Source organism: Rhinoraja longicauda, chromosome 14 (assembly GCF_053455715.1).
Source record: "Rhinoraja longicauda isolate Sanriku21f chromosome 14, sRhiLon1.1, whole genome shotgun sequence".
Lineage (NCBI taxonomy): Eukaryota > Metazoa > Chordata > Chondrichthyes > Rajiformes > Arhynchobatidae > Rhinoraja > Rhinoraja longicauda.
In genome coordinates, this window is record NC_135966.1 from 15,186,872 (window position 1) to 15,199,360 (window position 12,489).

At 40.3% G+C, this 12,489-nt stretch overlaps 1 long non-coding RNA gene across 2 annotated transcripts; it reads right to left on the bottom strand.

Moving 5' to 3' along the window:
* Positions 1 to 2,950: 2,950 nt before the first annotated feature.
* Positions 2,951 to 10,192, bottom strand: LOC144599833 (uncharacterized). 2 transcript variants are annotated; one of them, XR_013548042.1, is made up of 3 exons: positions 9,319 to 10,192; positions 7,420 to 7,732; positions 2,951 to 3,596 (listed from the first exon to the last, which is right to left on the bottom strand). It is a non-coding gene; the product is annotated as an uncharacterized LOC144599833 (long non-coding RNA). The 2 variants fall into 2 exon arrangements; XR_013548043.1 differs by lacking the exon at positions 2,951 to 3,596 and having other exon boundaries at positions 6,869 to 7,732; positions 9,319 to 9,423; positions 10,076 to 10,155.
* Positions 10,193 to 12,489: the final 2,297 nt, after the last annotated feature.

Sequence of the window (12,489 nt, forward strand, 5' to 3'; positions counted from 1 at the left end):
ACATTCCAAAAATGTGCAGGTTTGTAGGTAATTGGCTTCTGTAAATTGCCCCTAGCGTGTCAGATGCGAAAGTGGGATAACATAGAACTAGTTTGTAGGAGCCATTTATGCTTAATTCAGTTATTGTCATTGTGTTATGGCTATGTTTTAATATTTCTAGTTTATGTCTTTTTTGCCTGCTTGTGGGTGTGACTTAATGCGTAATGGGGAGTGTCTAGATGGGAGGAGGCTAGTGTGTCGACAGAGGTTGTGGGTCAGTTTAGACTCGGAGGATGGTGAGCATACAGTTCTTTACCACGCGCTCGTACCATGCGCTCGCACCGGTTATATTTGTAAGAACCATACGGTAATAACTGCAAGATTTCTAGATATTGTTAGAAGAAGAAACAGTTGATAAAGTACGGAAATTGATGAATTACTCTATGATTTGTGCTACTTTAATAAAACCAATTAATGAAGAAAAGAAATTTGGAAGATTCGTTTTGTCATATCAGGGTGCGACGTGTGCGTAAGCTATAACTACATTTCATCCCCGAGAAGTAATGGCTATCGAAGTGGGATTTCGAGATGGTATAGAAACTGCCATTACATAGTTAGTGGACAGGTGATCGTTAGTTGGGTGTGGACTCAATGGACTGAAGGGCCTGTTTCTACGGTGTATTTCCAAAACTAAACTAAACTAAAATGTGTCCTTACCATTTAATGACTTTTTAAATGGTGCTATTTGGATTTAGTTTCTGTACGGCTCAGAATAAGATTCACATATTGGTGGGCACATTCACAATTCCTGAACTTTATTGAGATACACAATGCTTTAAAGCGAATAAGTGATTGTGCCTCATTCCATTAAATGCACCCTCAATCAAAGGGTAGTCAGTATCTGGAACAAGCTGCCAGAGGACACTATGGAAGCAAACACAATTCTGTGTTTGCAAAGTCATTTTGTCAGAGATATGGATAGAAAGGGATATGCCCATTGAAAGCATTTTGAAAATGCTTTTAATAGCTTTTGATGGCAGCAAGATACATTATTTAAAGAATGCAAAATAGCTAATGACTTTGACCATATGAACAAACAGTGTATTTCAATCATACCTGCCAATTCTTTCATTCTGAACACAAACCTTCTTTGAGAACCTGGAGAACAGAGATGAGTACGATCATGGCAATGCTTTCCCCATCCAGAGAACAACAGTAACAAACCAACAAACTGGTAAACCAGCATCTGCAGTTCCTTGTTTCTACAATATGTAATGTGGCTTCCCTGAATCCTGCATGAGCATGGTGCCATCTGTTGGTGAAAATATCCACAGACAAAATTCAAATTATGTCTTAGTTAAGGTTGCTGGGGAGATGTTATAAGCTATTGAGCTTAAGCTTGCTGGCTGATAGTTCGCTCTAGGTTTATTGAATAATAGACACAGCTAGACCTGCCACTTCAGGTTGACAATGTCCTTCAGGGAAGGTTGTCTTCTCTTTGGATTATATTCAATTCACCAGCACACAAATGATTGACTCTTAAATATCAGCTGAAATGGCCCTGCAAGCCACTCAGACCGTGTGTTGCAACAGATGAGCTATAAATGTTAGGCTTGCCAACAATGCCCAGATCCTGATAATTAGTGAGGATAAAAAGGTCAGATCCAGCATGATTTGTCCCAAAATAACGTAAAACTAGCCCATGTTGTACCTTATAATGAGATCATGGCCAATATGTCAAAAATCTAGCATTTTAAATTTTACAATGAACCTGGCACCAATTGCAATAGAATTGTTTTGCTACTTCATCATTGACTCATTTTTATAATATGCCCCTGTTCCTAGATGTTATCTAGTGGAAAGAATTTCTACCAACCACATTGTTTTTTAATACTCTGAAAACATCAAATATTCCCTCAACCATTTAAAATTCAGGCAATATAAGCAATGCTATTACGCATTGGGGTCAAAGTATACTGGTATAAACAAACTGCTGGAAATAGATACAGGGTTCTTCAAGGTCAATTTATCTTACCTGAGGTATGGTGTCCAGAATTGTGCATCGTAACCTCCCAGTCTCTCCTGATATCAATGACCAGAATTCCATTTGGCTCTAATTATTTTCAGCAACTGTGGCATTTAGACCCCTGAATTTATTCAGATTCTCATTGATTATAGCATTTCCCAATTTAGAAACTATTATATTCTATTCTTTTGATGTCCAAATAGAGGGCATAGCATATCCAGTGATTCAATTTGTCCAATTGTTTAATATTCTTTCTCTTTGCATTTATATCCTTCAATCTACAATCATAGTGACCTTATTTTTGACATGTGATTTAAAAAAAAAATCCATTGTGGTCATGATAGATGAATCTAAGAATACGTGTATCACCAAGTATTCAAGTACTCTTATTTAAGTTCCCAATTTTTACTAACAGCCTCTTAAGAGAGCCTTCTGGAAATCCAACAGAATAACTAACACCCACTACTTGAGTCTTCACGACTCAGAAAGCAAAATCTAAAGGTTCATCAGTCAATTGAAAACGTCCAGATACTTTTCATTTTCATGGAATCTGGGGAAGTAGGCGAGGTACTCAATGAGTACTTTGCATCTATTTTTACCAAGGAAGGAGATGGAGTATAGTGAGATCTGTGCAAAATATTAATATGCATGGGCAGTTTGAGATTATGAAAGAGGAGGAGGTATTGTGGCTCTTGAAGTGTGTTAAGGTGGAAAATTCCCCAGGGCCTGATGGGATCTATCCCAACTTATTGAGAGAAGCTCGAGAGGAGATTGTGGGAGCCTTAATGGTGATCTTTGCATTTTCACGAGCCACAGGCAAGGTCCTGGAGGACTGGAAAGTAGTTAATGTTGTTCCTTTATTTAAGGAGGGAAGTAGAGATAATCCAGGAAATCACATAATCGTACTTTATTAGCCAAGTATGTTTTGCAACATATGAGGAATTGCATTTGCCATACGGTCATAACAATAAAAAGCAACAGGACACTCAAAATAAGTTTTAACATGAACATTCACCACAGTGACTCCTCCGCATTCCTCAGTGATGGAAGGCGAAAAAAAAGTTCAATCTCTCCCTTCTTTGTCATCCAGCAGTCGGGGACCTCTAACCTTCCGTTGACGGGACGATCTTGATTCCCGTAGCCGGCGGCAGGCCTTCCTCATCGGGGCGATCAAGCATCTGCATTGGGGAGATCTCAGCTCCCCCGCGCCGGGCGATCTACCCCGTGTAGCAGAGTGAGGGGGTATGGGGAGAAGGCAGGAACGGGGTACTGATTGAGAGTGATCAGCCATGATCGCATTGAATGGCGGTGCTGGCTCGAAGGGCTGAATGGCCTACTCCTGCACCTATTGTCTATTGTCTATTGTGTCAGGGCTAGTCAAACTTTGTGCAATTTGGAGCTCCCGACTTCGGTCTCAACCTGAGATTGCGAGCTCCTTGATGTTAAGGTCCACAGGCTGCGGTTCGAGCGTTGATCCAGGCAAGGTATCGCTCGCTCAGATGGCAAGTCCAAGCCCGGCGATGAGGCTCAAAGTCAGTTCCGAGTAAGGCCTCCAGCTCCACGATGTTAGGCTGCAGAGCGACCGGAGATACTATCCGGAAAACAATTGCCTCTCCAGCAAAGTAAGAGATTGAAAAAAGGTTTCCCCCGACCCCCTCCCCCACCCCCCACATAAAACAAACCAGAGAACATTTACACAAACTTTTAAAACTCACCAAAAGTAACAAAAAAAGGACGAAAATGACAGACTGTCGGTGAGGCTGCCATTGCGGCTCCACCCGGTGGAATTATAGGCCAGTGATCCTCATGTCAGTGATAGGAAGGTATTGGAGAGGATTCTTAGGGAATAGGATTTACTAGGTTATTGCCCAGATATCATGACACAAGGTTCTCGATCTCTTTCCTGTGCTTTTTCTCATTGTTTTTTAGATCCCACCAATAACTTTGGTATTATCAGCCAACTTAACGATGGAGTTGTCATTGTACTTTGTCACACAGTCATGGGTGTGTCGGGAATAGAGCAAGGGACTGAGTGCACAACCTTGAAGGGCACCAGTATCGAAGGACAGGGTGGAGGAAATGTTATGAGCAATTTTAAATGACTGAGTCTGCCGTTTAAGAAATCCAGTTGCAAGATGTAGGTCCATAGGCAAATCCTGAGTAGGGATGTGCTTATTTATTTATCCATTTATTTATTTATTTAAACAAAAAAAATTATTGAGTTATTTAAAAAACAATATTTACAATGCAGTAAAACAAAACGGAACCCACCATCAGAATACTAATACAAACATACCATATGAAATTATTATACAATTATATTACAATCCCTATCCAGGATGCATCCAATCCCCCACGGTGCCCACTGGTCCCAGAAATCCCCCAGGGTACCCGTGGACAGCGCATAGTCCCTCTCCAGCACCACCGGGCGCGGACGTAATCGCGGAAAAGGGGTAGGCAGCTGGCTCGGGCAAAGCCCTCCTCTGCCTGGCGCCGTGAGTCGCGGATGGCCTACTTGGCCAGGGGGATGTGCCTATTCGGTGTAATTGTGTTGAACGCTGAGGTGTACTCATTGAATCGTATCCTGACATAGCTAAACATTGTCATGGTGATCCTGGGCTGAATGTAGTGCTCCCTAGATCTCTCTTTCCTATATGTGAATTGCAAGGAGACTAGATTGTCTGGAAGAATGGTGCCAATGTGGGCCATTACACGTTTTCCAAAGCACTTCATTATGTCAAAGTTCGAACTACTGGGCGATAGTCATTGAGACAGGTCACTTTATTTTACATAGGGACTGGAATGATGAAGGTTTCATTGAAGCAGATGGGGACAGTAAACTACTAAAGCGAGAGGTTGAAGATGTCGGTGAAGATTGCGGTCAATTGATCGGTGCACCATTTTAGAACCTGTCCAGAAACTCCATCTGGTCCTGCTGCATTCTGAGAGTTTACCCTTGTGAAAGCAGATCTGACTTTTGCCATATACATATATATATATGTATATATATATATATATATATATATATATATATATATATATATATGTATATAGGGCAGAAACAATGGGGATGTGGGCACGCGCCTAGGTGGGATTTTGCTTGCCAAAAAAGGACATAAAATGCATTATGCTCATTTGGCACAGACATATCACTGCCAGACACTTCCCTCAAATTCAGCTTGTTGCCTATGCAGGTATTCAGGTCCTGCCACAGATGCCTGCTGTGCACTTAATTCCCCAGCCTGTTTTGGAAGTCTCTCTCAACGTCCCTGATAGCCTTGGCCTTCTTGTACAGTGTGGGATAAGCTTTCTTGATAGCCTTGGATCTGAACTTAGCAGAGAGTGAACCCTTCCTAGTGAACCCTCTCTTAGCAGAGAGTGAACCTGTTCATCCAAGGTTTTGGGTTAGGAATGCAGTCGTCAAACACATTTCTTGATGAAACTGGTGATGACTGGGGTATACTCATTCAGGCTGGATGAAGTGGTCTTGAACATATTGCAGACCTTCACCCCCCCCTAAGACCAATGCTGTATTACTCTTTTGGTTTATTTTAGTTTAGTTTACTTTAATTTAGAGATACAGCATGGACACGAGCCCACACTGTGGCCCACCGAGATGACATCTAAGAGCTTGGCCTCTGAACGGGGGCGTGCACAAGCATCATCCATGTTCCAGAGCTTGATGACTTATGTTGTGGTGGCTTTGGTTCTGGAATTGGGGCAGTGTGGATTAACCAGTTCCCCACTTCTCCTGCAGGTTATCTCTACTCCAGCAGGTACTTTGTTGGAGGGATTGGGCAGAGTCGCATTCAGAAACATTGAAAAAAGCTTTGGGATTGAGTCTATCGTGCACCCATCGTTTGATGGCATGCCATCGTGAGATCGACATAAATAGAAAACATTTCTGTGGATAAATACATTTGAGAAGGATGCTCCATAGACCTTTTTGATCTCTTCAAGAAGCTGATCCTGATTGTGACATATCTGAGTGTTCTTGGCATTCCCTCCACTTCCCAGACATGGGAGTGAGGTTGTGAATTAGTGACAAAAGTTTTAGAACATCATCAGAGATATCATCTGCTCATGAAGCTCTGTTGTTTTGCAATGGCTGCTCAACTATTTTACTTTAAAGTTGAAAGTATAGCAGAAACTTCCCTTTCAAACAGAATCAGGAATCTATACAGTAACTGTGGCAGAGTAGGACTGGTACTGGGAAAGTTCCCGATTATTTTTTAAATGAAAAGTTAATCTCTTCAATCAAAATGGTTTTCTGTTTTGGACAGTTCTAAGAAATTACAACTTTTTCAGGACATACAATAAATTGCAGCCAACGCCAAGAGCAATGTAGATCTTAATACCATTGGGGAAGAGATTTGCCTTTGCTCAATAACAGCTATGATATTTCCTTCTCAATGTTCAGTGTCATCATAATATTCCAGTTCCATTTGAGTTGACAAATTACTAATTTCTATCCTTATATATTTTAAAAGATGAATAAAATATCAAACATATGAGTGTGCCCAACATGATGCCAATGCCATCTTTTATCTACCTGCGCATAATCCAAATCCCTCCATATCAATGTCCCTTAAATGCCACTATCGTGTCCACCTCATCAGCATCTCTGGCAGTGCTTTCTAGGCACTCACTACCCTCTGTGTAATAAAATTGCCCTTTACATCTATATACTAAAACTCTTGTTTGTTTGTTTGTTTGTTTGTTCCTGAACTACACCCAAAACGATAGTACGACAATTTTAGGCCCACCTTACTCACCGTCGTCACTTTGGTGCTAATGGAAGAAGTTTAATTGAAATCGGTGTTATATTTGTAAAAGTTATTATTAAAGAGGGGGGTGGAGGGAGGATAAGGGGGTTGAGGGGGATGGAGTGGAGAGGGAGGGGAAGGGGGAGGGGAGAGGGGGGAGGGAGGGGGTTGAGGGGAGGGGGGAGGAGAGGGCGCTGCACCAATGCAGGAGAGGTTTGGGCCCAACGGGTCCACTTGGTTTAGTCTTCGTTAAACTCTTCCCCAATCACCGTAAAGCATTGCCCTCTAGTATTTGATTTTTCTATCCTGGGAAAAAGGTTCCTTCAGTCTGTCTTATCTATGAATCTCATAATCCCCTATTTCTGCCTCTCATAATTTTACATAGTTCTATCAGTTCTCCCCACAACCTCCGGCATCCCAGAAACTATGTTGATTATTTAAACAAAATAGCACATCTTTCTCTTTAATTTCTTTTAAGTTCATGCTATTCAAATTATATATATATAAAATGTGTGTGTGTGAATAAAATTCAAAAATGATATATTTCCAGAAAACCATGCTCTTGTTCTTCATTTTCATTTAATCCATTCATCAACAATTATTCTAAGACTGTGATATAAAAAACTAAAGATTAGGCATGCCACCCACCATTTTCTCCTGTCTATTCCAAAATGCAGAGGTACCAGTCACACAATCATTGACAAAATTGTTGGAGATCTCATCTGAAAAATAATAGCACGTCTCTGACATATTTTGTTCTTCAAAAGGTTTTAGATTAAACTGTCATGCTTTTTTTCATTTAATTAATAGTTACGATAATACAAAACTTCAAATGACAGTGATAATTTCATTATCACATTGTAGAAATGTCTCTGCATAAAATTATGTAACCTGATCTTGTAGCCAGTTTATTTCAAATTGAACAGGAAGAGTTACTCTCTGCTGAAGTCCAGATCCAAGGCTTTCAAGAAGAAGACAGGGATGTTAGTTCATGTAATTCTTCCCACACATTATGGCTATTGAGACAGATTAAATTAATTTGAAAAATAATTAAATATTCAAAAAGAAAATAATTAATGTATCTGTGCAATATGTTCCCGGATGCCTGCCCTCCACTGAGGTTGACGCTCCTCACCCCATGTCCCGAATGGTACAAATACATGAAAATTGACCCTTGACTCTGCTTTTGGGGACAATTTAGAAACATTGCTGCTATATTGAGTACAGGATGATGAAACATGAAAAATACCACAAAATTCAGATACAAAAACAGATGTTGGAAAAATTGAGCTGGTCACAAAATATCACAGCAAAGAGAAGCTGAGTGAAACCTATTTAAAGTTGGGGAAAAAAAAGCCAAGATGAAACAGATTCGAAACAAGTGAAGTGGTAGGGTAGATTGGGAGTCTAACGAAGTACAAAAGGAGCTATTACAGGGCTTAAAGCTGGTAATATTAAATGATAACATTTTTCAGTCAAAGGGGATGCTAAAATGAGTAAGATAAGACTGTCTAAATGATAAAAATGAAAACATTACAATCGCTGTCAATAAAAATAATGTGTGCTGTGGTTCTGATCTGAAGTTGTTGAATAATGTAAGAAAATAACTGCAGATGCTGGTACAAATCGAAGGTATTTATTCACAAAATGCTGGAGTAACTCAGCAGGTCAGGCAGCATCTCAGGAGAGAAGGAATGGGCGACGTTTCGGGTCGAGACCCTTCTTCAGACTGTTGTTGAGTTGTTGAACTCAACACAAGGTCTGGCAGTTGCAATGGACATAATCAAAAAATGAAATTCTCCCACGAACTTACACGGCACTGAATTGAACAAGTAAATTGCTGTTTCATTTGGTTAATGGAAAAGAGAAGGGTAAAGATCACCTGTGCTTACAGAGGGAGAACAGGAATTGTTAGAGGTCACTGATGAGTAAGGCAGGGGTTCTGATGAACCAAAGATGTAATCTCTGCTTCTCTTTCTATGGATGCTCCCAAGACTGCTGAATGCTTCCAGCATTTTCTGTTTTAATTTCAAATTTGAGCATCTGCAATGATTTTCTTTTTGTTTCAAAGGACCAATTTCTACAGAACACTAAAAATGGAAAGGCTGGAAACAGCAGAACCTTATTATGGTTCTGACAGGAAGGGGAAGGGTAGGGACCAGAATTCAGTTATAGTTGAGCAAAAGATTCTTTGATAGAGGGAAAACAAATCTAAGATAAATACTGATATGGAAGGTGACATTGTCGGACCAGATGTTGGTTTAAACCAAAGATAGACACAGAAAGTTGTAGTAACTCAGCGGGTGTCTGACCCGCTGAGTTATTCCAGCTTTTTGAGTATATTATCCAAAATGGAATTGGTTTGGGCCAGTTAAAAGTGATAACTCGAGGATGCGGATTCGAGCGAAGGCAATATCAACTGGCAAAAGGCTAACCACTAATCGTAGGTATTAGAATATTGAATAATTAGATTCAGTAGCACAGATATTTATAGATTGCCAATACATATTATTTATAATTACAAAGTAAATCTAAACTTTTCGTTACCCATGCAAGTCCACTCAGATGTTGTAATCTCCTGTAATCGATGCCGCCATCTCTCCCTACATTCGGTTTCCCCTTTCTTCGGGGCAGGTATGTCGCCATTGAAATCTGGAGCAGATGTTGACGAAAAGCCACTATAAATATACTCAACTATGAGGAAAGCAGACGTTTATAATATAACGCAATTCCGTACAATTCACATGATCATATTGTCGGGATAAATGTTCCAGGACCGTCCCAAGTTGAGTTGACATCTTCAAAAAATAGTTGTCCAAGTATCTACAGCTTTCTCTCGTGTAAACCCAAGATTCTACATACACGAGTGTCAAAAAATAACGGGAAGGAACTCTGCCTTAGAGCATTGCATTCTAACGTGTTGTGAACAGACTAAGCGGACATTATAGAACGAAGATAGACACCGATTGCTGGAGTAACTCAGCGGGATAGGCAGCATTTCTGGAGAGGAGGAATGGGTGACGTTTTCGGGTCGAGACCCTTCTGGGGAGAGGGAGTCGAGAGATATGGAAGGGTAAGGTGTGGAAACGACTGATCAATGCAGATGCTGTTAAGGAAATGTAGAATGTTACATTGTTAGCTGAGGGGAAGGCGACAAGGAGGCATACAATCAGTAACATCAATCAATGAAACGAGTCGGACATCATGTTGCGTGGTATCCTTCCATGCTTGCATTACATCTCCGGGCATTCTACTGCCACCGTTTATGATTAGTCTTCCTTAAGATAGCGAGGTTTTTTTGTACCTCACACTTGTAGCGAGCTTCCCATACTATTAGACACTATTCGACACACTTTTGCACGCGAGGCGGACTGGTCATAAACGTTGCGATCTTCTCCAATAGGAAGGTTGCTAAACTAAGAATCAGTACACATGGAGTGATAAAATGGAGGGGAAAAAAACGTAGAGAATACACATTAGCTAACAGCACAATATTTCAAATTTTGGAACGATTGGTAAAATGCAAAAAAAAAGATGATATATTCCCAAATTTACAAATGAAGTTAACATTCAAAATGGGAAGGACGTAGCAAAATTAAATTGTACATTTGACTTGATATGTGCTTCAAATATTTATGTGAAACAGTGTGAGAATTATCAACAATTGTAATTCCACTGGACAAGAACACTGGCATGTATGTTTGCGCGTGTTTTTAATAGAAATAATTACTAGTTGATCTTTAAACCGGGTGGCAAAGATTTACCCTCTTTGCCAGATTAACAATGATGATATCTTAGACATTTGCGAAATAAACAGTTTCACTGCGTTCAGCATCGTCAGTTTCGGTTCCATCTCCGTATTTTAGTGCCCCGTTGATAAGTCTGGTTAAGCAATCGTCTGGTAACCAATGGTAACTTAACATGTACATCGTTAATTATTGATTTCAATCAAAAGCTAAGTCTATTACATAGCCGATTGCGGCAATAAAGATAAAAAAATATCGACTGTGCCTGATTTCACAAAGGCGATAATAAACGCTAATTTTAAAAGGAACCTACATATCAAGATGACGTGCCCGCCAATTTCAGGGACTAGACCAAATTCATTGGAAAGTGTAAGAAAATAACTGCAGATGCTGGTACAAATCGAAGGTATTTATTTCACAAAATGCTGGAGTAACTCAGCAGGTTACGTCACGACCCGAAACGTCACCCATTCCTTCTCTCCTGAGATACTGCCTGGCCTGCTGAGTTACTACAGCATTTTGTGAAATAAAAATTCATTGGAAACATCAGCTCCCAACTCCTCGCGATTTGCCACAGTTCTAGTGCTCCATGCCCAAGAACAACGAAACGACTGCAGCAAAATAATGGTCATCCCTGCCGCCATGGAATGTGGCCGAAAAATCATCGGATGTTCTGATGATTCACTATCGCCTATTTAGTAGGAATATGGTTCTTTACACTTACCTCGAGCGATGCCACACTTTTTAAAGCAGCCGGCTCTCCACTTTGTGGATGATAGGTACACAACTTAGAACACCAAATGCCTGGCTGACCCAATTTAGTGAACAGTTTAGGTGATCGAATATAAATTTCATGATGCTGTTGAATGTGTGTTAAATGTCGTTACTTTCTCTGAAATACAGATGGAATGTTTGAGACCACTCGTTTCCTTTGAAGTGGAAGAAGCCATGTTTCTGGAAACGCTTTGGCAGTTAGTTACTTTAATAGATTTTCCATCTATTTTCCTTAAACTGCGAATACTTTAACCTTTTTGACGAACGAGATAAACAACAGCAATGTGTTTACTCCGAATCTCTCATCCCTCCCTCCTCGTTCTCATTGGCGACTTTTTCCTCAGGCATTTTTATTTTAAGCTCGCGTTTTACCTGCATTTCCCCCCCAATTTCCTCTTGATATACTGCAGTATTTCGCATTCGTTCGGCAGTCATCTACCCCTTGACATTGCAACTCAAAAAATAGGTTTATCTTCTGTAGTATTTTCATTTTGCCTCGGTATGCGTAGCCAAATCATTAGGTCGAGGTTTGTTATTTGATTGATTTGTGCTGCATAGGATTTTTGCAGTTATACCCTACTAAGTGAGATATCCGCAAGGCATTGTAACGTAACAAGGTTCTTATTCAGGAAATGTAAGAGAACAACCGATATTCTTTGAATCGAAAATAGCAAAATAAACATTAAAATCGAAATAAACAGCCTGTTTTGGAACAAAATCAAGTTCAATTCCACTATACTCAAATGGATACAGAATTAAAATGACATCGAGGGTGAAGACCACAGAGATCTTTAAAATGTTTTTTTTTTTTAAATCAATTTTGTTTCCCCGGGTTTATCAGCGTGTTCCAGCTTGGGCTAATTTTAAGACCAGACGCTAGATCCAGCGGCGCCGGACATGTATTGAGGCCGATGCCTCTGCCGTGGGTCTCGGCTGCTGCCGCGTCGCTGCTGCGTGTCCCAACAGTAATGTGAACAGGCTCGTCTGCGCTAACATCACTGCTATTGCGCCGAGTTGAAAAACAAAAAATATCCACAAGATGGAGTCTAGCGAGGAAAAGAGAATCAAAATGGACAAAAATTGGCTCAAAAAAATGATCGTCAGCATTTCGGTCAGTTTGGGATTACAGCTGAGCACATTACTGCCCCCGTTGTTATATTGCAGGATTGTGACATATAATGACCAGGAATAAGTTCCT